General features: G+C 48.0%; 1 protein-coding gene and 1 long non-coding RNA gene across 4 annotated transcripts in view; both read left to right on the plus strand.

Annotated features, from left to right (window-relative positions):
• WDR25 (WD repeat domain 25) overlaps positions 1-27,618 on the plus strand; it is a 132,983-nt gene that overhangs the window by 89,977 nt on the left and 15,388 nt on the right. The window lies entirely within an intron of this gene.
• LOC122454838 lies at positions 1,551-3,484 on the plus strand. Its single transcript, XR_006273540.1, has 2 exons — positions 1,551-1,664; positions 1,931-3,484. It is a non-coding gene; the product is annotated as an uncharacterized LOC122454838 (long non-coding RNA).

A 27,618-nucleotide genomic window follows, 5' to 3' on the forward strand; every position in this document is an offset into this window, starting at 1 on the left:
GTGTGCACATGTGTGTGTGTATGTGTGTGCGTGAGGGGAGGGGACTTGGGGTGGGGCCAGCATTCAGAGAGGGTGAGATTTTAGCTCAGCGCAAGGACAGCTTCACAGAGGAGACTGTGTTGCCTTCGGGGCTTAAAGGCTAGTTCCCATCGGTCCCATAGAGAAGCGATTGTTCAGTCCCATCCGTTACCACAACCTGCTGCTCCCGTTGCTTCCCTCACTTAAGACCTGGCATCTCCATCCTTCCGGTTGCTCAGGCCAAACCCATCGGAATCATCACGCTCTCTGCTCCTGCTCTCGTCCCCTGACACCCAAACCGTCAGCAGACCCGTTTGTAACTCTGGTTTTAAGCCGCCCTTGTCTCCCGCTTGGGTAATGGCAGCGCCTGCCTCTCTGATAAATGTCTTCCCGGCAGTACCGCCCCACCCGCGCCAGCCCCAGCCCCGGCCCCGTACAGTTTGTTCCCGACTCAGCAGCCAGGGTGGCCCGTGACAGCGAAAGTCGGATGTGTCACCCTTCCGGTCAGCACCGTCCAGGCTCAGGTCTCACTCGCGGTTAGAGCTGTGTCCCTGCAGTGGCCCACAGGCCTCACAATCTCCCGTCAGCCCCTCCTCTGCAGCTCTGGTCCCACAGTCCTGCCTCGGGGCCTTTGCACGTTCGCTCTTTCTGCCTGCAGTGCACCCCTCCTGGTTTTCTATGGAGAGGTCCCCACCCTCCCTCCTCCAGGGTCCTGCTCAAATGCCGCCTCTGCAGGAAGGCCTTCCTGGACCAGGTGCCGGCCAGCCCTGGTGTTCACTAGTCCCCCCCACACCTCATTTCTCTCTGTATCATTTATCATCATCTGGCACACTATGGCTGTATGTGTCTATTTGTCTGTCTCCCTCTCTTTGAATGTAAGCTCTTCCAGGGAAAGGGTTTTTGTCTGTTTTGTTTGCTGCTGACTTCTAGCTTCTAGACCAGTGCCTGGCACATGGAAGGCACTCAGCAGATCTTGGTTGACTGAATGAGCAGCTGGAGGCAGAGGGCGACCATGCAGACTGTGAGGGATGCAAGGTGCGGACAGAGCCAGTGACCTGCTCGACTTGGCTGGGAATGGGCCCCAGGCAGTAGGACAGGTGGGCCGAGAGACTTTTAATGCTGTGCGTCTGGATTCGGGTCAGCAGTGAGGAGGCATGGGAGGTTTGTGAGCAGCGGGGCTGGGATCAAGACTGAGGAAGGACTCAGGGAGGGGCAGTGAGGAAGAACCTGAGTGCTCCTGCCTCTGGGGAGCCAGTGGTTTCAGGATGCCTGTTTTCAAGCCCTGAGAAGCAATGCCCCTGGTCTGAAGGAGGCACCAGTCTCTGAAATGCTACAGGGTCATTCATGATGAAACCTGCATCGATCTTGACCTTCAAAGAACAGGGTGCAGACTGTCAGAGACTGTTGTCCTCCAGCTGGGATCCGAGGGAGTCGGTGGTCCCGTGCGGAAGGGCTCTAGCCCGCTGCACCTGCAGTACTGAAGCTGCTGCCTGAAGGCATCCCCTTCCTGGCAGGTATAGCGGCCCCCGCGGGTCTGTGCTGAGCAGAGGCCTTTCCGAACGGCTGGGATGAAACGTGGCGGGGTGAGGTCTCCAGTGCTGGATTCAGAAGGCAGGCTGGTGCTTCAGATCAGCCGCTGCAGGAAGGTGAGCTCCCACCAGGCTGTGGAGGGGGGATGCTGGTGTTTTGAGGAGAACCTAAAACCAGAAACAGTTTCCTTCAAGAGGACAGGATGTTCCATCCATATGTGTCTAGCTTAAAGGATTGTGCCTCACACGGGGGAGGTGGGGGTGGGTGGGGGAGAGAATTAGACATAGAGAGATGTACTCTTTTTTTTAAAAGAAAAAACACGCATTTTTTTCTTTTACAAAGAGACTATTTTTTTTTTTTTAAACAAAAATATTTGGAAAAGAGAGAAAAGCTACCCATAAAGAAGTGGACACGTGGACTTATAAAAGCACTGGAACACTCATATTTGGGCTATAAATACATGATGAATGAAAGAAAATACTGGGAAGTGCTGTTGGAGCTGGAAACTCTTAGTCATGCCGTTTGAAGCCGGGCCTCCTGGTCACCCAGCCCCTGCTGACGGCCACGTCCCTCGGAGGTGCGCTGACTGTTTTTAGCCCCAAAGACCAACCACGTAAGAAATTGCTCATCAAGGACGCCATCTGATTTAAGACTTTGTTAAAAATATCGGATTTTCTCCCAGGGCAGACGCCAGCTGATGCGCTCTGAGAACGCCAGGGGAGAAGCAGTTAGGAGCAGATGTTGCTGTGACTGGTATTGGCATGCTTGCCAGCCCTTTCCCAAGCTGATAACGTGGGTAACGGGATCCGCGCAGCATTTGTTTTTGCTTCCTTTTCCCCAACAATCCGACCGCCTGTCCTCCTTGCTGGGTCACAGGGCTCGTTCCATTTGCACCAGCCAGGCTCAGGGGACCACTCTCTCTCCCGCTTCAATGAATGTCTCCTCTGAGAGGTGTGGCCCAAGGGCCTCCTGTGGACCCAGCAGGGGGGCCAGAGAGGAGGGTCAAGGGTGCCGGCTTAAGGTGACTCTCTGCAGTCCTGCTGCACTCCCATGGGGCGTGGGGCTCTGTCCAGCGTGCTGAACCCTCCAGCCCTGCCTGGCGAGCGTGCAGACACCTAGGGCTGAGGAGTGTGGCTCTTATATTCTTCAGGGGCAGCCAGGAAAACTGCAGGACGTACACGGACTTTACCTTAAAATCAGGACTGATTTCCTCTTTTAAAAATGATGGGAAGGGGACTTAACCTGGTGCTCCCAATGCCAGGGCTCCGGGTTCCATCACTGGTCAAGGAATTAGATCCCACATGCCACAATTAAATATTCCACGTGCTGTCAACTAAGATCTGATGTGGCCAAACAAATAAATATGAAAAGGACAATGGGAAGGGCTTTATTATTTCATATAATATGTGATTTTATATGAAGAAATTAGAAACTAGAAATAGAAGGGGTGGCCGAGCCAGCTGAAGGTGAACATTCGTAACATGTGCCGGTTTTTTTTTTAATTTCACTGTTCTTTTCCACTGTGTGTTTCTTTAAATGTTGATCGGTCTTATTCTTATAGTTTTGTATTTCACTTCGCACATTTCACACAGCATTCTGAGGGTTTTTCTTACAGTGAGCTGAGTTCTTGTAGATTTTCAGTGCATCCCTCGGACACCGCACGCCTGGCTGGTTTGCTCCTCGCGTCATCCTTGGTACTCAGAACACGTGTCTGACACAGCAGGCACCCAATAAATATGGATCAAATGAGTCCATTTCAAGTGGTTCAGCTTATTAAACCATTTCCTGAGGTTGGTTTGGAGGACATTTCCTGTTGTTCGGTTTGCCATTTAAAGGTAATAGATGTAAAGGTGGCGATGAGGGGTCGACCAGCTGAAGCTCGGGGCTGAGTCTGGCATGCCGCCTGTGTTTGTAAATAAAGTTTTATTGGAACACAGTCCTGGTCATTCTCTTGCGTAGCGGCTGCAGCTGTTTTCACACCACAGCAGCAAGGGTTGAGTTGTTGAGCCGAAGACTGCGTGATCCGTAGGGCCAGCATAGCTGGGATTTGGCTGACCCCTGCCGGGATGGGTCTGGCTGCGGCGTGTGTCACTCCATGTCTGGTCAGGGCTGATCCCCCTGACCTGGCTGACCAGGTGGGGCCCCCCGTGCCTCACCCTGTGGAAATCGTGTGCACGCGGAACGTTGTTTCCAGAGAACCGTGCCTCAGTCAGGGATATGCGGGTTGTTTCTCTCCCTTGTTATCTATCATCTCCAGGCAAACCACCCCAGGGTGCTTTATTATACATTCTACTGTCAGGCGCATTTGTGTGTCTAGTGTTTTCCACACTTGCAGTTTATTTCCTGCAGCTTGGGCCCCAGGATTCAGATTGCTGGGTTAAAGCGAGTCCGCATTTTGAAGGTGAGGGGTAGGTGTCTAAGGCCACGGCCGATTCCACCACTGGAGCATGACAACAGGGCCAGACAGCCTCCCGCTGGGCCCGAGGAGCAGTTGGAACAGATGACATTAAAGCTGCTTTCCAGCCATAGACTTTTATGATTCCTTAAGCTAAGCTGCATGATCAATGTCAGGATTCTGGGCTTCTCCAGTCCAGCCCAATTCATTACAGCAAATGGGCGATTTGGCTCCTCTCTCTTCTCGGCCGATCTCTCTCCACTCAGGTTTGATGATCAGAGCACATCCCTCATCTCTGCAAAGTGCCTGACTTCATTTCCGGCCGGTCAGCAGGCTGTGTTCCACACTAGCCCTCTGAGCCTGCTTACTGGCGCTGGCTCCATGCTGCCGGCATGGGATTTTCTGATGCTTTTTGTCTCCTGAGAGTCTGCTCAAATGTAGGTACGGTCTGGAACCCAAGATGTCCGTGGCCTGACCTTCGTGTGACCGTGGGGGTCTGAGCCCCAATGGGCTTCCGGAGCTTATTGGCCTGAGCGCCAGGAGACCTTGGCTCCCAGCCTCCCTCTCCCACTTGCTTAGCTGGCTGATTGTAGGCGAATCTCTAGGCGAAAGCCTCCCTCCATCGGGTTTCCCCAGTGGTGCAGGAAAGGGGTAGCAGGAGGTCATCTCTGCAGCAGGCCTCTCAACCCTCCCCTACGTAGGAGAGCACCTGGGGCTCTCGTTAGGATGCGGACTCTGTTTCTGCCGGATGATGTCTTAGTCAGCTCAGACTGCTGGAACAAAACGCTGCAGCCCATGGGCTTAGCCAGCGAACACTTATTTCTCACTTTTCCGGAGTCTGGACTCCAAGATCAGGGTGTCATTGTGGTCGCATTCTGGTGAGGGGTCTCCTCCGGGCTGGTAGACAGCTGCCATCTTGCTGTGTCCACACGTGATGGAGAGCGAGCAACCTCTGATCTCTTTACCCCTTTTTAAGGCCACCATTCTCACCATGGGCCCTCCACCCTTGTGACTTTATCCCAAACCTAATTACCTCGCAAAGGCCTCAACTCCAGAAATCATCACTTTGGGGACTGCAGTTGTCTGTTGTTGCAGTCGCTCAGTCATGTCCGACACTTTGCGACCCTATGGGCTGTAGCACTCCAGGCTTCCCTGTCCTTCACTATTTCTCAGAGTTTGCTCAAACTCAGGTCCACTGAGTCGATGATGCCATCCAACCATATTGTCCTCTGCCACCCCCCTCCCCTCTTGCCCTCAATCTTTCCCAGTATCAGGGTCTTTTCCAGTGAGTCGGCTCTTCACATCAGGTGGCCAAAGTATTGGAACTTTATCTTCAGCTTCAGTCCTTCCAATGAATATTCAGGATTGGTTTCCTTTAGGATTGACTGGTTTTATCTCTTTGCTGTCCAAGGGACTTTCAAGAGTCCCCACACCACAATTCAAAAGCATTAGTTCTTTGGCTTTCAGTCTTCTTTGTGGTTGAACTTTCACATCTGTGCATGACTACAGGAAAGCACTGGGGATTAGAGCTTCAAAACATAGAGTTTTGAGGGACACGAGCATTCAGCCCATTGCAGACGAGATCCTACATTTTAGCAGGTTCCCAGGAGGGGCAGATGGCCCACGGACCACACTTGGAGAAGCCAGGGCTCAAAGGGCCTCCGAACAGGTCCCATGCTTCTCTCGTGTGAGCACCCTCAGTTTTCGTCCTTGATTGACCCTCACCACCGTGACCTCTCTCAGTGATAACTAGACTGTGGGTGTCGTCACCTGAGGGGTGTTCATCTACAACTGCCTGTGGGGGGGCTGAGTCGAATCATGGCTGCACCCCGGCATCTCCCACCGAACCAGGACCACAGCAGGTCAGGGGGAAACGTGGGGTCTGCTGCCCCTTGCACCCCGAGGGAGCCCTGCAGGAACGCCCACCACTCAGGGGCAGTGACCTCCCTGGGATCTCTGCAGAGGGATGGGTCCTCCCGCAAATGGGAAATAAAGGCTAGCTGCCATTCAGTGCTGTAACTGATCATTCCAGAAGTGTAGCTAGAGATCCCAGGCCAGGTGAGGCCTGATGCAGTGGTTCTAGCGCTGCAGTTCTTGGCCGAACCCAAGCTCCTGTGGGCTCCATGGTTTGCTAGATGCCGGAGTTTCCAGCCTTGCAAGGCCCTGGCTCTTTGCCCAGCAGGGAATGGGAGCCTGAGAATTCCAGGCCTGCAGGGCCCGTCAGTACTGTGGGAAATGCTCCAAGGTAGTTACTTGAAAGTCTGCTGTCAGATGACTCTGTAATTTGAGCCAAAATTTGGCATAGGTAATACATTTTCTCCCTTGTATCAGGAATTAAAGTTGTAGGAAAACTTCTCCCGAGGCTTAAAAATCATATTGCCTATTTAGTGAATCTCCTTGCAGTGCAAGGGACTCTCAAGAGTCTTCTCCAACACCACAGTTCAAAAGATCAAACTAGTCCATCCTAAAGGAAATCAGTCCTGAATATTTGTTGGAAGGACTGATGCTGAAACTGAAACTCCAATCCTTTGGCCACCTGATGTGAAGAACTGACTCATTGGAAAAGACCCTGATGCTGGGAAAGATTGAAGGCAGGAGGAGAAGGGGATGACACAGGATGAGATGGTTGGATGGCATCACCAACTCAGTGGACATGAGTTTGAGCAAGCTCCAGGAGTTGGTGATGGACAGGGAAGCCTGGCGTGCTGCAGTCCATGGGGTCACAGGGAGTCCGACATGACTGAGTAACTGAACTGAACTGATTTAGTGAATCATCCTTTTTACTAGAGTAAATTATGGAACTCCAACCTCAGCAAATTACCTCTCAGCTGAGCAGGTCCTGGCGCTGCAAACTGGAGCAGACCTGGAGAATCTAGGACACGTGGCTCCCGGAACTGGGAGCCCGGCCCCTGCCCCAGTTCTCTTCCCTTTTGCAAGCAGGGCCAACCCCGGGCGGGCTGGGGCCGCGCTGGCTTTGATGCATCGCTGGACTTTGTGCCCAAGAAGGAGCCTCAGATGCACTCAGGCCCCCACTGGGCCTCCAAAGCCCTGACCGCACCTGCTCGGGTAATTCTCAGGATGAGATTCGCTCCGACAGGCCCACGCAGTTTTGTTCTAGTGTTGGTTTGACCTGAATCATCAATCTTCCATGCTTGTTCTACAGCTTTTCTTTCTTTTTTTAAAAATATTTTTAAAAATACAACTTTATTTTCGGCTTTGCTAGGTCCTCATTGCCGTGCTCGTGGGCTTTCTCTGGCTGGGGGCCCCTCTCTAGCTGTGGCGTGCGGGCTTCTCTTTGCGGTGGCTCCTCTTGTTGCGGAGCACAGGCTCTGGGGCACGTGGGCCTCAGTAGTTGTGGTGCTGGGGTTTAGTTGCCCTTTGGCACATGGGATCTTCCCAGACCAGGGATCGAACCAGTGTCGCTTGTATCTTAACCACTGAACCACCGGGAAAGCCCCTTTCCTTTCTTTCTTTTTAAGTTTGTAAGGGGCCATCTTGACTTGCAGATCTTGAATTGGTGTCTTGACCTCCTTGTGGAGTTTTGTCCCAGACCCACTGCAGGTGTGTGTGTGTCCTCATGCAGGTGACAGTGTCAGGGGGCGGGCGGGGCGATGTTCTGGATCACCCATCCCACCCGCCTGGAATCTCATCTCTGCCCCTTGTCACCGCCTCTCACTCCGCTGCACTTCCCCTGCAGAGTGTAGACTCCCTGAGGGCAGGAATTTGCTCACTTCTGCTGTATTCCCAGCGCGCGTGGCCGAGTGCTGGGTGGATGGGATGGAAGTGTCGCAGGAATGACTAACGGCCTAAATCAAGACCAATTGAAAAAAAAAAATCCCTCGTGATGAGCCCTCCCAGTTGAATCGGAAGTTGAGTCAGCATCTGTTAACACACTCTTCTCAGGCGCCCACCATGGGCATCGTGCCCCGGACAGGGGCGGGGGGATGAACCAGTTGGTCACTCAGCCAGTGGTTGCTGGTCTGCACGCTGACCTAGTGGTCAGAGCGCCCAGAACCTTAGGGTAGACCCAGCCCCTCCGCAGGTGGTCTCTGCGCTCAGCATTTTGAAAACTTTGCAGGTGATTCTAATGCAGAGCTGGACTGGTGAACCACCATCCTGGGAGCCAGGTGCCTAAGTGAGAATCCCGAGCCCCGAATGGTGTTGTGCGGGGTGTCTGCCGGGCCGGTGAGGGCGTCGGAAGTGATGGCGCCCACGGGGGCGGCTGCCTGGCAGACGCAGTGCCCTCGGCTCTGGGTTCTGGGCGGCATCCGTTTTTGCGGGGTTGCAGGCCGGTGGCTCATTTGCCCTAATGAGGTTTTGATTACTCTCCATTTGTCTCTTTCATCAGCTTTATGTTAAAAAGCCTTTTTATTTGGATTCTTTGTACTTGTGTAGTCCTGACTAAGTTTTGCCTCAAACCAAACTTTTTTACGCAAATGAGAGCGGGAGGTAAGGGAGGAGGCAGAGGTGGGGAAGGGACGTGGGCAGCCTGGCGCCGAGGGGAGGTGGTCACAGCCTCTGGGCTCCCGCGGCCCCGTCTGTCCAGTGGCAGTGGGGAGCTCTCAGCCCTGCAGCCTCCCAGCCCCGACGTGGTGGTGTGGACTGGGCAGTCCCCGCCTGGCTGACTGTGATGGGCCCTCCCCTTGTCTCATCCACAGCAACGCAGCAATCCTGGGAGGTGTGCCAGGGGCTGTCGTCACCCTCTCCCCCTGGCGGGGAGCCTGAGGTTCACAGAGGTGCCAGCACAGGGCCGGTAGGGGTAGGACCTTGACCCAGAGCCTGGACTCCCACACCCCGCTGGTCCTCCTGTTCACGGGTTGAGTGAAGTCAGTCTTGGGTGTAAGGAAAGCTTTGGCGGTGAGAGCCGGGCGCTTTGGTCCTAGGGAAGCCTACACAGGGTAGCCCTTGAGTTCAGACGCCCACTCAGCCCTGCCGCTTGCAGCCCGGTGCCTGGTGTCAGAGGACCCAGCTGTGAGGTGGAGAGGGCAGGGCCCTGCGGCCTCAGGTCAGAAGTCACGAGCCCAGCATCTCTGTGCGGGCGGCCCCTCTGCCCCACGTGTGGACGAGGAAACCAGTCCTGGGAGGTCCAGCTTTCAGGGCAGAAGTTGGCAGCCACCGCGGACTTGCATCTGCACCCGGGTCTTATTCTGAACTCTCCCTCTCCGTTCAGCAGGAGGAGGACACAGTTCAGTAACTGAGCCCCCACTGGACACCAGGCAGCGTCCCAGGGCCTGGAGCTCAGGATCTGGAAGAAGGACCCGAGAAGGGACGTTTCCTTGGTGTTTGGTGGATCTGTGGGCCTCATCGGCTACCTCCACAAGCGGCTGGGGAGTTCCCCTGTGTCTCCTGGGTCGTCCAGAATCTTGGGCAAAGCTGGAGAAAGGGTTCCTGGGGTTCGGAGTCTCAGAGACTGCCCCCAGCCGGATCCTTCTCTTCACCTTCACTCGGCGGCACTTTCCTTGGGGTGCCAAGCAGACTCTGGTTAAAAACCTGAAATGGGACCTGCCACGGGGCGCTCAGTGTGTGTCCACGGCAGAACGTGCCAGTCGGGAGGGCCCTGTCCCCACGTGAGCACTAGGGCTCTTAAAGCTGCAGTAGGGCTGTTAGAAAATAGAAAGCAGATTCTGACCGGACCTGCAGTGATTATAGAAATACAGTATTTACATAATGTTAATGTGTGTGTCCTTTGTCCTTCATTTTGCCACTAAAAGAAGATGTGTTCCATACCCTGAACACCTGTCCTTGAGATTTTTGAAAATGTAATATTTTCATGAAATTTGTAATGATTATATAAATAAATGTATATGTCCTTTGCAATTCATTTTACCACTTAAATAAGCTGTGTTACATACACTGAACATCTCTCCTTGAGATGTTTTTTTGAGATTTTTAAAAATTTAATATGTATATGAAATTGATTCACAGCTTTTGTTTTACTTAAACACTTATTTTAGTTTGCCATAACTAATAGCGTCCAAAAAATCATAGGTTTGATGCCCTAGTTACTTTGTCTTAATGTACTTTAAATACTTGTTAAAATCTTTTGGTAGTGGCTTTGTTGAGATGAAATTCAGAGATCATCAATGCCTTCATGTATAGCACGGGATTCATTTGTTTTTAGTATAGTTACAGAGTTACGCAGCCATCACCATAGTCAATTTAGAACGTTTTCTTCACCTCAAAAAGAAACCCTGTGCCCTTTAGCAGTCACCCCAACTCCTCTGGCAACCATTGGTCTACCTTCTGTCTCTATTTGTTATTCAGTCACTAAGTCGTTAAGTCGTGTTTGACTCTTTGTGACCCCATCGACTGCACTATGCCAGGCCTCCCTGTCCTTCACCATCTCCCAGATCTTGCTCAAACTCATGTCCATTGAGTCGGTGATGCCATCCAACCATCTCATCCTCTGTTGCCCCTTTCTCCTTCTGCCCTCAATCTTTTCCAGCATCAGGGTCTTTTCCAGTGAGTCAGCCCTTCACATCAGGTGGCCAAAGTATTGGAGCTTCAGCTTCAGCATCAGTCTTTCCAGTGAGTATTCAGGGTTGATTTCCTTTAGGATGGACTGGTTTGATCTCCTTGCAGTCCAAGGGACTCTCAAGTGTTTTCTCCAGATGTCTCTGTAGATCGCCTATTCTGGACATTTTATGTGTTGAATCATACAGTTTGAGGAACCGCCAGACTGTCTTCCAAAGTGTTTGCACTACTTTTCATTCCCACCAGCAGCGTAGGAAGGTTCCGATTTTTCCTGTCCTCACCTCACTTGTTATCAGTCTTTTTGCTTATCTCCATCCCAGTGGGTATGAAGTGGTATCTCACTGTGGACTCCTGAAAGTCTGTCCATCAATATCTATGCCAGGTCTTAGTTGTGGCACACAATATATTTAGTTGCCACACACAAACTCTTAGTTGTGGCATGTGGGATCTGCTTCCCTGAACAGGGATTGAACCTGGGCCCCCTGGAATGGGATCTCAGAGTCTTACCACTGGACCGCCAGCGAAATCCTCTCCTTCAGGTTTGATATAGGTCTGTGCAGACTGTATTTCTTCATGAATGAGCTTTGGTAGTTTGTGTTTCTCAAAAGAATTGGTTTGTTTCATCTGTGTTATCAAATTTATATACATAACTTTTTCATGAAGTGAAAGTGTTCATGGCTGAGTCGTGTCTGACTCTTTGCAACCCCATGGACTGTAGTCTGCCAGGCTCCTCTGTCCATGGAATTCTCCAGGCAAGAATACTGGAGTGGGCAGCCATCCCCTTCTCCAGGGGATCTTCCCAACCCAGGGATCGAACCTGGGTCTCCTGCATTACAGGCAGACCCTTTACGGTCTGAGCCACCAGGGAAGCCCAGCTTGTTCATAACATTCCTTTGTTACCCTTTTTGATGTCTTTAGGTTCTGTCTTTTTCATTCCTGATATGGATATTTATGTCTTTTCTTTTTTCCTTACTGTGGCTAGAGATTTATTTTCTTCTACTTGCTTTGGGTTTAATTTGTTCTTCCTCTTCTTATTTCTTAAGGCAGCAATTTAGATTATTGATTCAAAATCCTTTTTAACATAAGCATTTTAATGCTATACATTTCCCTCTAAGAGCACCCCACAAATCTTGATGTGCAGTATTTAAATTTTCATGCAAGTAAAAAAATCTTATTTTTAACCTCCTCTTTGACTTATGGGATATTTAGAACTTATTGCTTAGCTTCTGGGCTTCCCTGGTGCCTCAGAGATAAAGAATTTGCCTGCCAATGCAGGAGACACGGATTTGATCCCTGGGTCAGGAAGATCCTCTGGAGAAGGAAATGGCAACCTACTCAGTTTTCTTGCCTGGGAAATCCCATGGACAAAAGAGCCTGGTGGGCTACAGTCCCTGCAGTTGCAAAGAGTTGGACATGACTTAGCAACTAAATAACAACAATAACAACAACAAAATTTAGCTTCTAAGTATGTAGGGATTTTCTTGTTATCTTTCTGTTACTAACTTCTTTGTTTACTAATTCTGTTATGCTCAGAAAACATACTTTGTGTGATTTCAATACATTTACGTCCCAGAACATGTTTTGTTTCATTGAATATATTCCATATGCTCTTGGCAAGAATGTGTGTCTTGCTGTTATTGGGTGGGGTGCTCTGTAAATGGCAGTTTGAGCAAGTTAGACGAAGGGATTGTTCAGTTAGTTCTTCTAGATCCTGGCTGGTTTTTCCGTCTACTTGTTCTTTCAGTTATTGGGAGAGGGGTGTTGAAGTCACCAATCACAGTTGTGGGCTCGTGTGTTTCTCTTTTTAGTTCTGTCCTTTTTCACTTGTGTATTTAGAAGTTGCCACCAGAGCTCCACTGAGGGCCTGCTCCCAGGTCAAAGCTATTAGAGAAAATAAGAAGAAAAAAAAAAAAGAACTGGAAAAGAAAATAGCTTCTCACCTTTGTGCTGGTCATTTCTGCAGGTTTCGCCCTTTCTCTGTGGTCTGTCTGCTTATGTTTACTTTCAGAGTCCTTGGGGAGTTGCTTTTTGCATTTTCCCCAGAGTTTTAGTTGTAATCATTGGGGCGAGAGGTTCTGGTGGGCTTACTGGATCCCACGTGGCCCCACACGTGGGTGTTTTCCTCCTGGCCTTGAATGCCCCCTCTTCTGTTGGCCCGGTGCCTCCTGTCCTGCAGGTGTCCACGGCTGTCTCCTCTCCAGGGCCTTTTCCTCAAGCCCCTCAAGCCCCACTGCCTGCTTCCCTCCCTTGCTGTGGTTTGTAGCTTCCTGGCAAGTGTCAGCTTCCCGCTCCACTGGAATGTGAGGGCTGGGGGACCCGAGGGGCTCGTCCAACCCGGCATCGTGTCCCCAGACCCCGTCTTGCTGGTATGCGGTCAGTGGCTCTGTGTTTCTCAAATAAATGATCATACGCACCTTCGTGAATCTGCAGCCTAACTCTGCAAAGATTCTATGACTTACGTTTACGCAGTCCAGCTTCACGCCCCAAGGGCTGTGTCGATAGCAGTGCTGTTCTCAGCACGTGGGTGTTCTGTGCACCCCGCTAGTGGGCCCACTCTGCTGGCGGCCACAGCCTTCCCCGCCGACCCTGACAAAAAGCCTGTCTGGTGTCTGTCTGCGGATCCAGCGCGCTGGCTGAGAAAGGCGGTGTGCTCTGAGGGAGGAAATGGCACAAGGCCTCCTGTAATTAGACTGTGCCGAGCAGTCCCCTCATCCCGTGGACTCAGGGAGGAGACGAGCGGTGGGCGTCTGTCCTCACCAGCCCTGCACGTACATTTTACATCACGCAGATTTCTCAGTTTTTAATTATAGCCTATCACTTACTTTTTTTTTTTTAAAGAAAGTTCTGGTTATCTGGCTTGTTTCATTCATTTATTCACTGAACATTTGCCAAGCACCTATCACGTGTAGGCCATCTCCCTAGTTTTCTGGATTCAAAGAAGCTACAGGAGACGCCTCACACCTGCACTTAATCCACCGAGTCGCTGGACCAAGTGGGAAACCTCAGTGGCAGCTTTTAGGACTGCCATCCCCTCACCACCCCCCACACCCCCCACCATACCCTGTGCTTCCCTCTTCTGGGGCTGACACGTGAGGTCGTGCAGGTTGTCTACTGCACACAAGGACGTGGTCAGGGGGCGGCTGAGTGCTGGAATCCAGCCGGTGTTCTGCTGGCCAAGCCCTGCCCTTGTCGGGGAAGCAGGGCCTGATACGTTCCTGATACGAACCAGGGCCCAGGTGGGCCAGCTGTGGCCCCATCACTTCCCCTTCCATCTGCTGTATCCACTGTCTCTCCATCCTCACCAGGTCTGCTCCTCACCCTCTCCCCCAGGGACCCCAGCACAGCCCACCGTCCACCCCTTCTGTCTTCCACACCACAAGGTCATCTCTGGGAAATGCAAATCCAAACCCATGTGCCCCTGGACTCAGAGCCTTTCCCGACCCTCCACTGCCCAGTGAGGACAGCTCCGCAGTGCCCAGTCCTGCCTGGGTCGCCAGCCGTGCCTCTGAATGCCCAGCCTGCCCCAAGCCCTCCCCGCAGCCACCACCTCACACGCCCGGGGGACTTCACACCTGCCCAGAGTATTTGACTTGTCTGCCACGCGTGGGGTTGACTCTTAAGAATAAAAGAGCAGGTGCATTATTTTCCAAAGAGGATGGAGGACGGAGAGCTTTCAGAGGAGCAGGTGGAGACCCGGGAGTGGGGCTGGGTCCAGGGCTGAGAGCTGTTGGGGGTGGGGACTCAGGATGCCAGCAGCGTGCATCGGTGGAGACGGAAAAGAGCGTCAGGTGTGCCTGTGACAGGAGAGCAGAAAGGGAGGCTGTGCTCTGGACATTCACTCTCATTACAGAGGTCATCTGCGCTCTTTGCAGCCTCCTTGGAAGATAGGAAACTGTAATGAGGAAGATAACCATCAATATCACCACACCCAGAACCACCGTTGGCAGTTGGGGTCCTTCCTCCCAGTTTTTTAATGCATATATTTACATCTTCAAATGATTTCCCCCTACTTAATATATTATTAGTGTTTCTGTATGGTTAAAAAGTTTTTGGATGATGTAATTTTCTAATAGTTACCCAGTATCCTATAATGGATTTAACCGGTCCTCTAATTATTGGGTATTTATCATATTCCCCAGTGTTTCCATTATTACAACACTGATGTAAACATCTCCGTATGTAAATTCCCAGATGCAGACTTTAAAAAATTTTTAATTTATTTATTTGGCTGTGATGGGCACGTGGCACTTAGTTGTGGCCTGTGGGCTTTCTGGTTTTGGCACATGAGTTGCAGAGTGCGTGGGCTTAGCTGTCCCAGGTCATATGGGATCTTACTTCCCTGGCCAGGGATTGGACCTGCGTCCCCTGCATTGGAAGGTGGATTCTTTTCATTTTTTCTCTTTAAACCTTTTATTTATGTTGGGGTATACCTGATTAACCATGTTGTGGTAATTTCAGTGAACAGTGAAGGCACTCAGCCATACATACACATGTATCCATTCTCCCCCAAACCCCTCTCCTATCCAGGCTGGCACATAACCTCGAGCAGAATTCCCTGTGCGATGCAGTAGGTCTTTGTTGGGTATCCATTTTAAATGTAACAGCGTGTACATGACCTTCCCCAAGTCCCTAACTATCCCTTTTCCCTCAGCAATGATAGGTTCATTTTCCAAGTCTGTGAGTCTCTTTCTGTTTTGTAAGTAAGTTCACTTGTATCTTTTTTAAAAAAAGATTCTACATATAAGGGATGTCATATGATATTTCTCCTTCTCCATCTAATTTCATTCAGGATGACAGTTTCCAGGTCCATCTATGTTGCTGCAAAATGCATGACTTGATTCTTTTTAATGGCTGAGTAATATTCCATCACACACACACACACACCCACCCTCCCACCCACCCACCCACATCGTCTTTATCCATTCTTCTGTCAGTGGGCGTTTAGGCTGCTTCCATGTCTAGGCTATTGTAAACAGTGCTGCAGTGAGCATTGGGGTACATGTATCCCTTCAGATCATTTTCTCTGGGTATATGGCTAAGAATGGGATTGCAGAGTCATATGGTGCTCTGGGCTTCCCCACTGGCTCAGCTATAAAGAATTCACCTGCAATGCGGGAAACCCGAGTTCCTTCCCTGGGTTGGGAATATCCCCTGGAGCGAGGCATGGCAACCCACTCCAGTGGGTTCTTGCCTGGAGAAGCCCATGGACAGAGGAGCCTGGTGGGCTACAGTCCATGGGGTCGCAAAGAGTCGGACACGACTGAAGTAATCGAGCATGCACGCGTGGTAGCTCTATTTTTAGTTTTTGGAGGAACTTCCATACTCTTCTCCATAGTGGCTGTACCAGTTTACATTGGAAGGTGGATTCTTAACACCTGGACCACCAGGGGAGACCCACCCAGATGCAGACTTGATCTAAAGGTGTGTGTGGTTTTAGGTTCTGGACTCCACTGGCCACTTCCTTCCAGAAGGGATGACCAGTGTGTACCCTGCGAACAGGGCTGGTGGGTTAGCTGGCTTGTATGGTGCATAGGAGAGATGTATGAACACTCACCACCCTCGGGGAAGGTCTGGTTGAGAGGGGTGGGCTGGAGGCCGGGGAGAGGCAGGGTGAGAGGGGACTGCCTAACTAGGGGCCTGCTTCCTTCCAAGGCCCCTGTCCTGGACATGGACTGGGTCTCAGGGGGCAAAGGCCATTGTGCTCTGGTTTCCTCCTCTCAGGCCCAGCCAGGACAGCCCCACACTCTCTGTCTCTCCTGCCCAGGGCAGGCCTGAGCCTCTGCGTGCTGCCCTCATGGCCTCTGGAGGGTCCGAGACGCCCGGAAGAGAGGCATGCACGCTGGGCACAGCAGAGGGGTGCGGGCACCGCTGAGCCAGGCCGCCTTGGGGGCGGCTGCATTGTTAGAACCCACTCTTAATTCATGCCTCCATTGTACAGTGCGGAAAACCAATTTTTCACTTGAGAGGATCAGCGACGCGGATACACGTGTAATTGTCTATTTCTGCTTTTCTTCTTCTCCCTCGCGTTCTGCAGCTGTAATTTGAAATTTCACAGTTGTCTCCAACGTGACGGCCTCTCCATGGGTCGTGTTCAGATCTGGCTCAGATTCAGCAGGCGCTAATTGAGCAGCTACTCTCTGCCCCTGGCTGGGCAGCCTGTGGGGTGGGGTGGGGGGCCTCGGTGTCAGCTGCGGCAGGGGTGCCTCCACCTAGCGGTGTGATCACGGGCCGGCCCGTCACGTCTCTTGGCCTGGTGTCCTCATCTGCACAGCGAGGCTGGGAATCCCCACCCCCAGGGTGGTCATGAGGATGGAGCGGGGGTCACAGGAAAAGCACCTGGTAAGGTGCACGCACGCAGTAGGTGTTCAGGTAATGCTCCCTGCCATCCAGGGCCTCTCAGAAGGTCCCTGCAGGGCCGTGCTTTCCACGAGCCTGCGGTGATCGGCATTCACCAGCTGCCTTCAGTTTTGCTAGAAGCTCGGCGGAGGTCATGCTTTCCCCCCAGCCAGGCAGCACGCCTGACCAAAATGTCAAGTGCCTGCTTTCAGTCGAAGGTGTTCTAACCCCGTGCAGTAACAGGGGTCCTCTCGGGCTGATCAGAGGCTCAGATATACATTCCCCTGTGTCTTTGATTAATTTTTAAAAGAGAGAAATGAATTAATTATTGCCTAGTGAGTATGGAGACTTGGAATGGAGGGACGAGAAGAGAGTGGGCCCTTAGGAGGTGCCTTGATGGGAACCCAGCCCCAGGCGCCCGGGAGCTGTTGCTGGTCCTGTGATTCCCAGGAGACTGGCCAGTGAATCGCTGTAGAGACAGAGGAAGGTGGCCACACAGGCTCGACCCAGGGGTGGCCAGGGGTGGGGGGGTTTCCTGAGTTCCCTGGAGCTCCTGGAGAGTGAGACACACTTGGCTGCTTCTCTCCAGGGTCCCCTCATCGCCCCCTCCATCAGGCCCAAGGCTCACGACCTGCCCCAGTAACTACCACCCCACTCTCCACCCCACCATCTCCTTGGGCCCCACTGTGGGCATCTTGCCGAGGAAGGAGGTCCCTAGGAGGCAGATCCTGCTCCCGCTTGGAGGTAGTAGAGGAGCCTAGCCTCTGGTGTGAGCCCCAGACAATTTCAGGGGGCGTGGAGAGGGAGAGGTGGGGGGCCCTTGCCCTCCCACACGCCACCCGCCCCCCACAACTGGTGGTGGCTTCCTCCTCTCCAAGTCATCCGAGGGACAATCTCCTCCTCCACTTCCCCACCCCACCCCCTTGGGAAAGGCCCAGGTGGCCCTGGTGAGCCCCACATTCAGCACCCCGTCCTCTGGGCCTCAGTCCCCCGCATCTGTCAGGCAGGGGCTGGACTCTGAGATGAGGTCTGCACGGAGCAGGGCCCTTCTCCGCAGCGTGTCGCTGGGGAGGCCTGGCCGAGGCCACACGCTGTGAGGGGTCAGCACCCTCTCCCCAGGGGGAGCTGCAGCCCCCCAGACAGGGGCTGCCCCTCTCCCCACCTGCTGACTGATTCCCCAGGGCCCTGGAACTGTTCAGTCTGCATCATCAGGGAGCCTTCCACCACTCACCAGATACCTACTGAGTGGCAAGTGGCTGCAGGATAGAGGGCAAAGGGGCTCATCCCCGCGCCTAGCCCTGAGCTCACAGCCAAGGGGAGGAGGCAGAATCGGACAGTTAGAGAGTGGAGTGATGGGAGTTGTCGTGGGGGATGGTGGAAGGCCCGCAGAGGGAGGAACTGGTGAGTCTGCCTGGCACTTTGGGAGGCTTGGTTGCAGAAGGTTTTAAAGGATGCATAGGAGTTTTCTAGGCAGCAAGTCAGGGTAAGGAATTCTAGGTTTAAGGAACGCGCCATGGCACAGAGGCGTGAAAGGGCTTGACACATAAGGGAATGGAGAGGCGTCTGTGTGACTGAAGTGCACACAGGGTGTGAGAGTGTGTAAGTTGGTGTGTGTCTGTGTGTGTAGAGGAGGGTCAGGAGTCAAGGCTAGCCTGGCTTTCAGGGCAGGGCCTCCACCCTGGCCATGTCTAGGTTGGGGCCCAGGGCTGAGCACCTCAAGGGAGGGTTTCGGGACAAGGAGCCCTCCCCAGGGACGCAGACACCCCCAGTGCTCACGACGCTGCCTTTAAGGAAGGCTCAGAGCAGAGGCTGGTCCTCCGGGAGCCCGAGCCAGCTCATCAGTTATACCTAAATGCCAAAGGGAAAGGTGTCCTCCCCCAGCATATGGTTATTAAAGCGCGCCATCTTTAAGCCTCATTAAGGGCTGTTAAATGCTAATGAATTTAGAGAAGGGCATCTTGGGGCCTCTGTTTCCTTGGAAACGTTTGAGAGCAGGTGCCTTATAATGAGCTGTACCTATTTTAAAAAGTGAGCCACGAGGCCCGCTTTGATAGGTTGGATCTCAGATGCTGATGGGTAAGTGTGAACAAAGCTGGTGGAGACCAGTGGAGACGCTTTGTGCTCTCCGAAGTACCATTCTCTGGTGGTTTCTATAGAAACCATTGGCACCTAGGTAGGAGCATCGCCGAGCTCCAGAGTCTCATTTACGCAGCACAGCATTGCCTCCAGCCTCGGCGACTCGGCCCGGCCTCTGAAGACCGCTGGAGCCCTGTTGGCAGGGTGGGACCGTGCTCCGGACGAGACAAGACAGATGTACGTTGCTGTGGCTGTAGTTTTGCTTTAATTACGCCTGTGCTGTAACCTGCTGCTCGATTTCCTCTGGTCCTCACTCTGCTTTTTGTTTCCGGCCCCACTGAGGAGGAGAAGAATTAACATTTGTGAAGCTCATTCCTCCCCACAGAGCACTTTAAGGAAACTTTTTATTATTGAAGCATTTAAATATATACCAAAGTAGAGAAACTGTTTAATGAACCTCCAGCACCCAGTTTAAACAATTATAAACATATGGCCAGGCTTCTTTTTAGCTCTGATCCTACTCATTTTCCCAGTAGTCTCTCCCTCCCCGCCCCCACTGCTGAATTATTTTGACGCAAATCCCAGACACATGCTAGTATTTCATTTGTGCGTTGTGTGCTAAGTCTCTCAGTCGTGTCCAACTCTTTGTCTCCCTATGGACTGTAGCCCGCCAGGCTGCCCTGTCCACGGGGATTCCTCAGACGAGAATACTAGGGTGGATTTCCATGCCTTCCTCCCAACCTAGGGATCGAACCCGCATCTCTTATGTCTCCTGCATTGGCAAGCAGCTTCTTTACCGCTAGTGCCCCCTGGGAAGCCCAGTATTTCATTGGTACACACTCTTCTTTAAAAGATAAAGGCTGAAACAGACTTATAATACCGTTGTCCTTCTAACAATTTAGCAATAGTTCCTTCAGAAATTCAATCCATATTTAAAGTTGCCCTGATTGCCTCATGTTTTTAAACATTCTTAAAACAGTTGCCTTGTTCAAACGAGGAACTAAAGAATTGGTTGATAAATCTCTCAAGTCTTGTTCAGTCTCTGGGTTACTTTGCTTCCTTGTTCTGCTTGTAATTTATTTCTCGGGGAATACATTGGTTGTTTGTCCTTCATTTCCTCACTGCATCCCCTGTGGTATCATTTAGCACATTCCTCTGTTCCCTGTATGTCTTACAAACTGGAAGTTAAGGCTAGACAGGGCTTCTGATGCTGCAATGCGTGCACAGATCACCCGGGGAACTTGTTACTCTGATTCCAATTCTGACTCAGTGGGTCTGGAGTGGGGTCAGAGAAGATACATTTCTAATAAGTTCCCAGGTAATACCTATGATAGACGGTTGATAAGATTCAGGGATTTTTTTTTTCTTCCTCTTCCCTTTATCAAGAATATTTGATCAGATTCAGACTCAGTTTTTTGAAGAACAGGTCATGGTACATTCTTCCACCAGGAGGCCCCCAACGTCTGGTTGAACCACTTTTGATGATGATGTGATTCATCAGGGGGTTCAGGGGTTGTCCGCCTGGCGTCTCATTTATAAAATCCTCATCAGATTTTCATCTAATGATCTCAGTAGTTATTAATGATCATTGTCGAGATCTATGAATTCATTAGAGTTTGTAGAATACCGGACTACTGCTATAGAGAAAGCTTTGCTTTCAAACTGAGCTACCCTGAGGACAGAAGAGGCAGGAGAAAGGCTTGAGTCTTTTCCTTTATTTACAAGTTTTCAGAATAATGAGTTGCTTCCCTAGCATCTCTAAAAGTACCTGATTAGGTTTCCATAGACTTTTTCTTTTTTTTTTGTATCATTATGAATTTTTGTCCTTATAATATATTTGATTTGTCTCAATCAGTTGTGGTTGTTATTATTCCAGTGCTCAAATTGCCCATTATTTGGTGAGTTGAGCCTCCTTTAAGTAGGCTTCTGAACCTTTTTTTAAAAAATCAGCTTTATTATAACTTAATACAGTTAACTGCCACCCATTATTGTGCACAAATCAATGAGTTTTGACAGGTGTATACATTTGTGGAACCACCACTGCAATCAAGATACAGAGCATTTTCATCATTCACGGGTTCCCTCCCGCCCCTTTGCAGTAAATCTCTTCCTCTGCTTCAGCCCTTTGGTAGCTACTGATCTATTTTCTGTCACTAAAGAGCAGTTTGCGTTTTTTTCTGGACTTCTGTATAAATGGAATCATGCAGTAGATACTCTTTTGTACCTGGCTTCTTTTAGCATAATTGTCTGGGATTCATCCACATTGCTGTATGTATCATTATTCCTTTCTGTTGCCGAGTCTTAGTCCAGGGTCTGACTTTATCAGTCTGTTTATCCATTTACCTGTTGATGGACAGTCTGGGTGGTCTCCAGTTTTTGGTTATGACTAATATAAATGAAGCTGCTGTGACTGTTCATGAAAAAGGTCTTTGTGTGGATATGTATTTTCACTTCTCTTTTATGTAACTGGGAGTGTAACCATTAGGTGGTATTGTATGTATATGTTTGCATTTATAATAAATTGCTAGCCTGTTTCCTAAGTGGTTGTACCATTTTGCATTCCCATTAGCAGTTTCAGTTGCTCCATTAAGAGGGTTTCAGCTGCTCCACACTCTCGCCAATGCTTGGTATGGTCAGTCTTTTCCATTTTAGCTGTTGTAGTGGATGTGTAAGTGGTACCTGTTTGTGGCTTTCATTTCATTTTCCTGATGGCGAATGATGCTGCTCACCTCTTCATGGGTTTGTCGGCCATTTGAACACCTTCTTCTCAGAAGGTCACTTCAAGTCTTTTGCCTATTTAAGATGATAATAATAATGATGATGATGATGATGGTCTAGAGGTTCTTTATATGTTTTCTCCCATTCCATGGCTGTTTTTTGTGTTCTAGCAAAGAAATCTTTGCCCACTGTAAGGTTGCACAGAACTTCTCCTGTGTTCTTTTAGTTTCATAGTTTTTCTTTGTATTTTTAAGTCTAGGATCCATTTTGAGTCAATTTTTGTGTCTAGTATGAGGTAAGGTTTGTTTAGCTTTGTCACATAGCGCATGCTCAGTTCTTTTAGCACCATTTGTTGAAAAGACATTCCTTCCCCATTAGATTGCTTTTGGACCTCTGTTCGAAAGTCAGTTGTCCATGTAAGCATTCTGGGTTCTCAGTCCTGTTCATTGATTAATATAGCTATCTTTTCCCCATCCCATAGCCTCTTTATGTAGCTTTACAGTAGTTCTTGAAATTGGATACTTCAAATCCTCCAACCTTGTTTTCCTTTTTCAAAATTTTTCTGACTATTTTAGGTTTTTATCATCCCATTTCAATTTTGTATTTGCTTTGTCACTTTCTGCAAGAGTGCCTCCTGGTATTTTGATTAGGATTATATTTAATATATAGATCAATTTCAGGAGAATTGGCATCTTAATGATATTGAGTCTTCTGACTCGTGACCATTATATTTCTCTGTTTATTTAGATCTTCTTTAGTTTCTCTCAGCAGGGTTTTGTAGTTTCCAGTGTTCAGATGTTTCACATATTACATTAAATTTTTTCTCTTTATTTAATAGTTTTGAAAACTATTGTAAATGAGTTTTAAAGAAAATTTATATTTTCCAGTTGTTTGTTTTTCGTGTGTCAGTTAGTTCAGATCACTTCATTCGCTCGGTCGTGTCCAACTCTTTGTGACCCCATGGACTGCAGCACACCAGGCTTTCCTGTCCTTCACCATCTCCTGGAGTTTGCTCAAACTCGTGTCCACTGAGTCAATGATACCACATCATCCTCTGCTGCCCTCTTCTCCTCCTGTCCTCAATCTTTTCTGGCATCCGAGTCTTTTCCAATGAGTCAGCTCTTCACATCAGGTGGCCGAAGTATTGGAGCTTCAGTTTTAGCATCAGTCCTTCCAGTGAATATTCAGGGTTGATTTCCTTTAGGATTGACTGGTTTGATCTCCTTGCTGTCCAAGGGACTCTCAGGAGTCTTCTCCAACACCACAGTTCAAAAGCATCAATTCTTTGGCACAACTCTTACATTCATTCATGACTACTGGAAAAACCATAGCTTTGACTATATGGACCTTTGTTGGCAAAGTGTTGTCTCTGCTTTTTAATATACTATCTAGGTTTGTCATAGCTTTTCTTCCTAAGAGCAAACATCTTTTAATTTCATGGCTGCAGTCACTGTCCACAGTACTTTCGGAGTCCAAGAAAATAAGATCTATCACTGTTTCCATTGTTTCCCCATATATTTGCCATGAAATGATGGCAGTGGATGCCATGATCTTAGTTTTTTGAATGTTGAGTTTTAATTTTTTACTCTCCTCTTTCACTTTCATCAAGAGGCTCTTTAGTTCCTCTTCACTTTCTACCATTAGGGTGGTATCATCTGCATATCTGAGGTTGCTGATATTTCTCCTGGCAGTCTTGATTCCAACTTGTGATTCATCCAGCCTGGCATTTTGTGTAATGTACTTTGCCTAGAAGTTAAATAAGCAGAATGACAATATACAGACTAGACGTACTCCTTTCCCAATTTGTAACCAGTCTATTGCTCCATGTATGGTTCTAATTGTTGCTTCTTGACCTGCATACAGATTTCTCAGGAGGCAGGTCTGGTATTCCTCTCTGTTTAAGAATTTTCCACACTTTGCTGTGATCCACACAGTCAAAGGCTTTAGCATAGTCAATGAAGCAGAAGTAGATGTCTTTCTGGAATTCTCTTGCTTTTCCTGTGAAAAAGAATGGGTATATGTATAACTGAATCACTTTGCCATATACCTAAAACTAACATAACATTGTATATCAACTGTATCCCAATATAAAATAAAAAGTAAATTTAGAAAGTGTATATATAGGCTATTCAGGTGTTCTATTTCTTCTTCATTTTTCTAAATTTTTTCTTTCAAAGATTTTGTCCATTTCATCTGAGATGTCAGATTTGTTGAAATAAAATTGCTCTTATCATTCTGTCTTTCAATTTATTTCTTAATTGGCTGTTAGTGTCTTCATTTCTTCCTGTTGATCTGAGTACCAATCTACTATTATTACCCTTCAGTCTGAAGAACTACCTTTAACATCTCTTGTAGTATAGATGTGCTGGTTGTGAATTCTCGGTTTTTGTTTATCAAAACAGTCTTTATTTTCCTTCATTTTCCCCATGTCAGCCCTTTGAAAATTACCTTTATGAAAGTATAATGGACATATAATAAATAGCACATGTTTGAAGTATACAGTGGTGACATGCACATCCGTCCATGAAGCCATCACCAGGCCCTGTAATACACCCATAACCTTCAAGTGTTTTTGTGCCCCTTCTTAATGCCTCCACTGATTTGTTCCCTGTCATTACAAGTTAGTTTCCATTTTCTAGAATTTTTGTGTAAATATGGTCAATGGCAGGTAACTCTTTTTTGCATGATGTTTTTTTCCCATTCAGCATAATTATTTTGAGATGGACCCACTTTGCCGTGTATCGGTAATAGTTCATTCCTTTGTGTTGCTAAGTAGTATTCCATTTTAAGGCTGTTGCACAGTGTTCCTGCTTACCTATTGACGGACATTAAATTGTTTCCAGTTTGTAGTTATTACAAACGAAATAGAGTGAACAAGGCTTTGTGTGGACACGTGTTTTCATTTCCTTAGGTGTTATGGACTGAATTGTGTTTCCCTGTACCCCCTGAATATCCATAGGTTGAAGCCCCAACCCCTAATGTGACTATATTTGGAAATAGGGCCTTTAACAACCTAATTAAGGTTCAGTGAGGACCTAAGTTGTTGTTCAGTCAATGTTTTTTTATGAAATGTTCTTGCTTTTTCTGTGATCCAATGGATGTTGGCAATTTGATGTCTGGTTCCTCTGCCTTTTCTAAATCCAGCTTGTATACCTGGAAGTTCTCAGTTCATGTACTGCTGAAGCCTAGCTTGAAGTATGTTGAGTATTACCTTGCTAACATGTGAAATGATTGCAACTGTGCAGTAGCTTGAACGTTCTTTGGCATAGTTCTCCAGGCATTCTGTCTATCAGATCTAATCCCTTGAATCATTTGTCACTTCCAGTGTATAATCATAAGGGGTTTGATTTAGATCATATAAATGAGGTCCTAAGAGTGAGGCCCCAATCCAATAGGACTGTGTCTTTTTATTTATTTGTTTATTTTTTGGTTGCGCTGGGTTTTTGTTGCTGCGCACAGGCTTTCTCTAGTTGCCGTGAGGGGGTCTGCTCTGTTGCAGTCCGCGGGCTTCTCGTTGCAGTAGCTTCTCTGGTTGCGGAGCACAGGTTTCAGGCGCATGGGCTTCAGGAGTTGCAGCACGTGGGCTCAGGAGTTGTGGCTCACGAGCCTTAGTTCCCCCATGGCATGCGGAATGTTCCTGGACCAGCGATGGAACCCATGTCCCCTATAGTGACAGGTGGATTCTTATCCACTGTGCCACCTGGGAAATCCAGACTGGTGTCTTCTAAGATGAGGAAGTCCACCAGAGCTTTCTCTGTGTGCTGTGTAGAGCAAAGGCCACGTGGGGACGCAAAAGAGAGCACCATTTTCAAGCCAAAGAGATAGGCCTCAATTCCGTTGGCACTTTGATCTCAGACTTCCAGCCTCTGGAACTGTGGGAAAATAAATGTCTGTTGTGTAAGTCTGTGGTACTGTATCACGGAGGCCTGAACTGATTGAGGCATTGGATAAATACCTGGGAGGGGCATGTCTGGGTCATGTCTGGTGTATGCTTAACTTTTAGAGAAACTGTCACCTTTTCCAAATGGTTGCACTCTTATATTCCCACTGACATTGTGAGGGTTCCATTGTTCTCTATTTTAGCCAACATTTGGTATGGTCAATCTTTCTAATTTTAGACCTTCTAAAATGTATATGATGTGTTCTCTCACTGTGGTTTTAAAATGCATTTCCCTAATGACTAATGGTGTTGAGTGTGTTTTCATGAGCTTATTTGCCATCTGTTTCTTTTTTTTTTGATGGTATGTTCAGATGTTTTGCTCATTTTAAAAATCAGATTGCACATAAAAATATTTAAAAAAATTAAAAAAAAAAAAAAATCAGATTGCTTTTGTAATACTGAGTTTAGAGTGTTCTTTATATTCAGAACATAAGACGCTTATCACATGTGTGATTTTTAGATACTTCCTCACAGTCTACAGGTTGTATTTTCATTCTCATAACAGTTTTTAAAGAGCAAATTAAAATTTTTTTAGTAAAGTCCAGTTTATCAACTTTTGTTATTGGTGGTCAATATAAGTAAATTGTATAACTTAAGGCCACAAAGATTTGCTCCTGTTTACTTCCAGGAATTGTATAGTTTTGGGCTTTATATTAGTCTGTGGTACATTTTGTATTAATTTTTATATACGGTACAAGGTATGGATGGAAGTTAATGGTTTTACAAATAGATATTCAATAGTGCTGCAACATCTGTTGAAAACAGTATCTGTGACTTTATGCCTTTGTGGAAAATCAGATAACTGAATATGTGTAGGTCTTTTTGGTACCGTCTCTTCAATTCCATTGTTTTCTTTGTCTGTCTCTACACCAATACCCTATTGTTCTCACTATTGTAATCTTACAATGAGTCTTGTAATCAGGTAATGTAAGTCTCTCAATTTTTTTTCTTTCTCAAAGTTGTTTTGACTATTCTAGCTTCTTTGAATTTACATTTCAATTTTACAATCACTTTGTCAGTTTCTACAAAAAAAAAAGCCTGCTTGAACTTTGAATGATATTGCATTTAAGCTGCAGATCAATTTGAGGGAGCATTGAATTACTAACAATTTTGAGTCTTCCAATCCATAATCATTTTATATTTTTCCATATGATTAAGTCTTTCACATTTTTTGGGTTAGATTTATGCGTAAGTATTTATATATTTTTAATGCTATTGTAAGAAGTATTTCTCAATTTCAATTTCTGCTTATCCATGGTTAAAATATAAAAATATAGTGAATATTTGTATATTTACCTTGAATTCTGCAACTATGCTAAGCTCATGTAGTCTAGTTGCTTCTTTCTTTGTAGATTCTATTTCTGCAAAGATGATCATGTCATCTGTGAATAAAGGCAGCTTAAATGCTTCTTTCCTAATTTAGATGTAATTTCTTCTTTCCTTCTTCCTCCTGTTACCTTGGATTCCCTTGTAGCTCAGTCAGTAAAGAATCTGCCTGTAATGCAGGAGACCCAGGTTCAGTTCCTGAGTGGGAAAGATCCCCTGGAGAAGGAAATGGCAACCCACTCCAGTATGCTTGCCTGGAGAATCCTAAGGACAGAGAAGCCTGGTGGGCTACAGTCCAAAGGGTCACAGGAGTCGGACACGACTTAGTGACTAAACCACCACCACCTGTTACCTTATTGCACTGGCTCAGACCTCTAGAACAATGTTGACTTAGAAATGTTGAAAAAAGACATGCCTTATTTCCAATCTTAGAAGAAAAATATTCTTTTCCATAGTTATGTATGATGTTAACTGTAGTATTTTGCTGTTTTTTGGTAGATGCTCCTACCAGTTTGAGGACTTCCCTTTTATTTCTAGTTTGTTGAGAGTTTTTATTATGAATTACCACTGGATTTTGTCAAATGCCTTTCTCATATCCGTTGAAGGGATAGTGTAGTTTTTCTCTTTTATTATGTTAATATGGTGAATTTTCTTGAAAGATTTCCAAATATTACAGCAACCTTGTAATCCTGGGATAAATCTCATTTGATTATGATATATTATCTTCTCTACATAGTTTGGGATTCTACTAGCTAAAATGTAAGAATTTTAAAAAATCTGTATTCATGAGGGATATTGATCTATG

Source organism: Cervus canadensis, chromosome 17 (assembly GCF_019320065.1).
Source record: "Cervus canadensis isolate Bull #8, Minnesota chromosome 17, ASM1932006v1, whole genome shotgun sequence".
In the NCBI taxonomy this organism is placed as follows: Eukaryota; Metazoa; Chordata; class Mammalia; order Artiodactyla; family Cervidae; genus Cervus; species Cervus canadensis.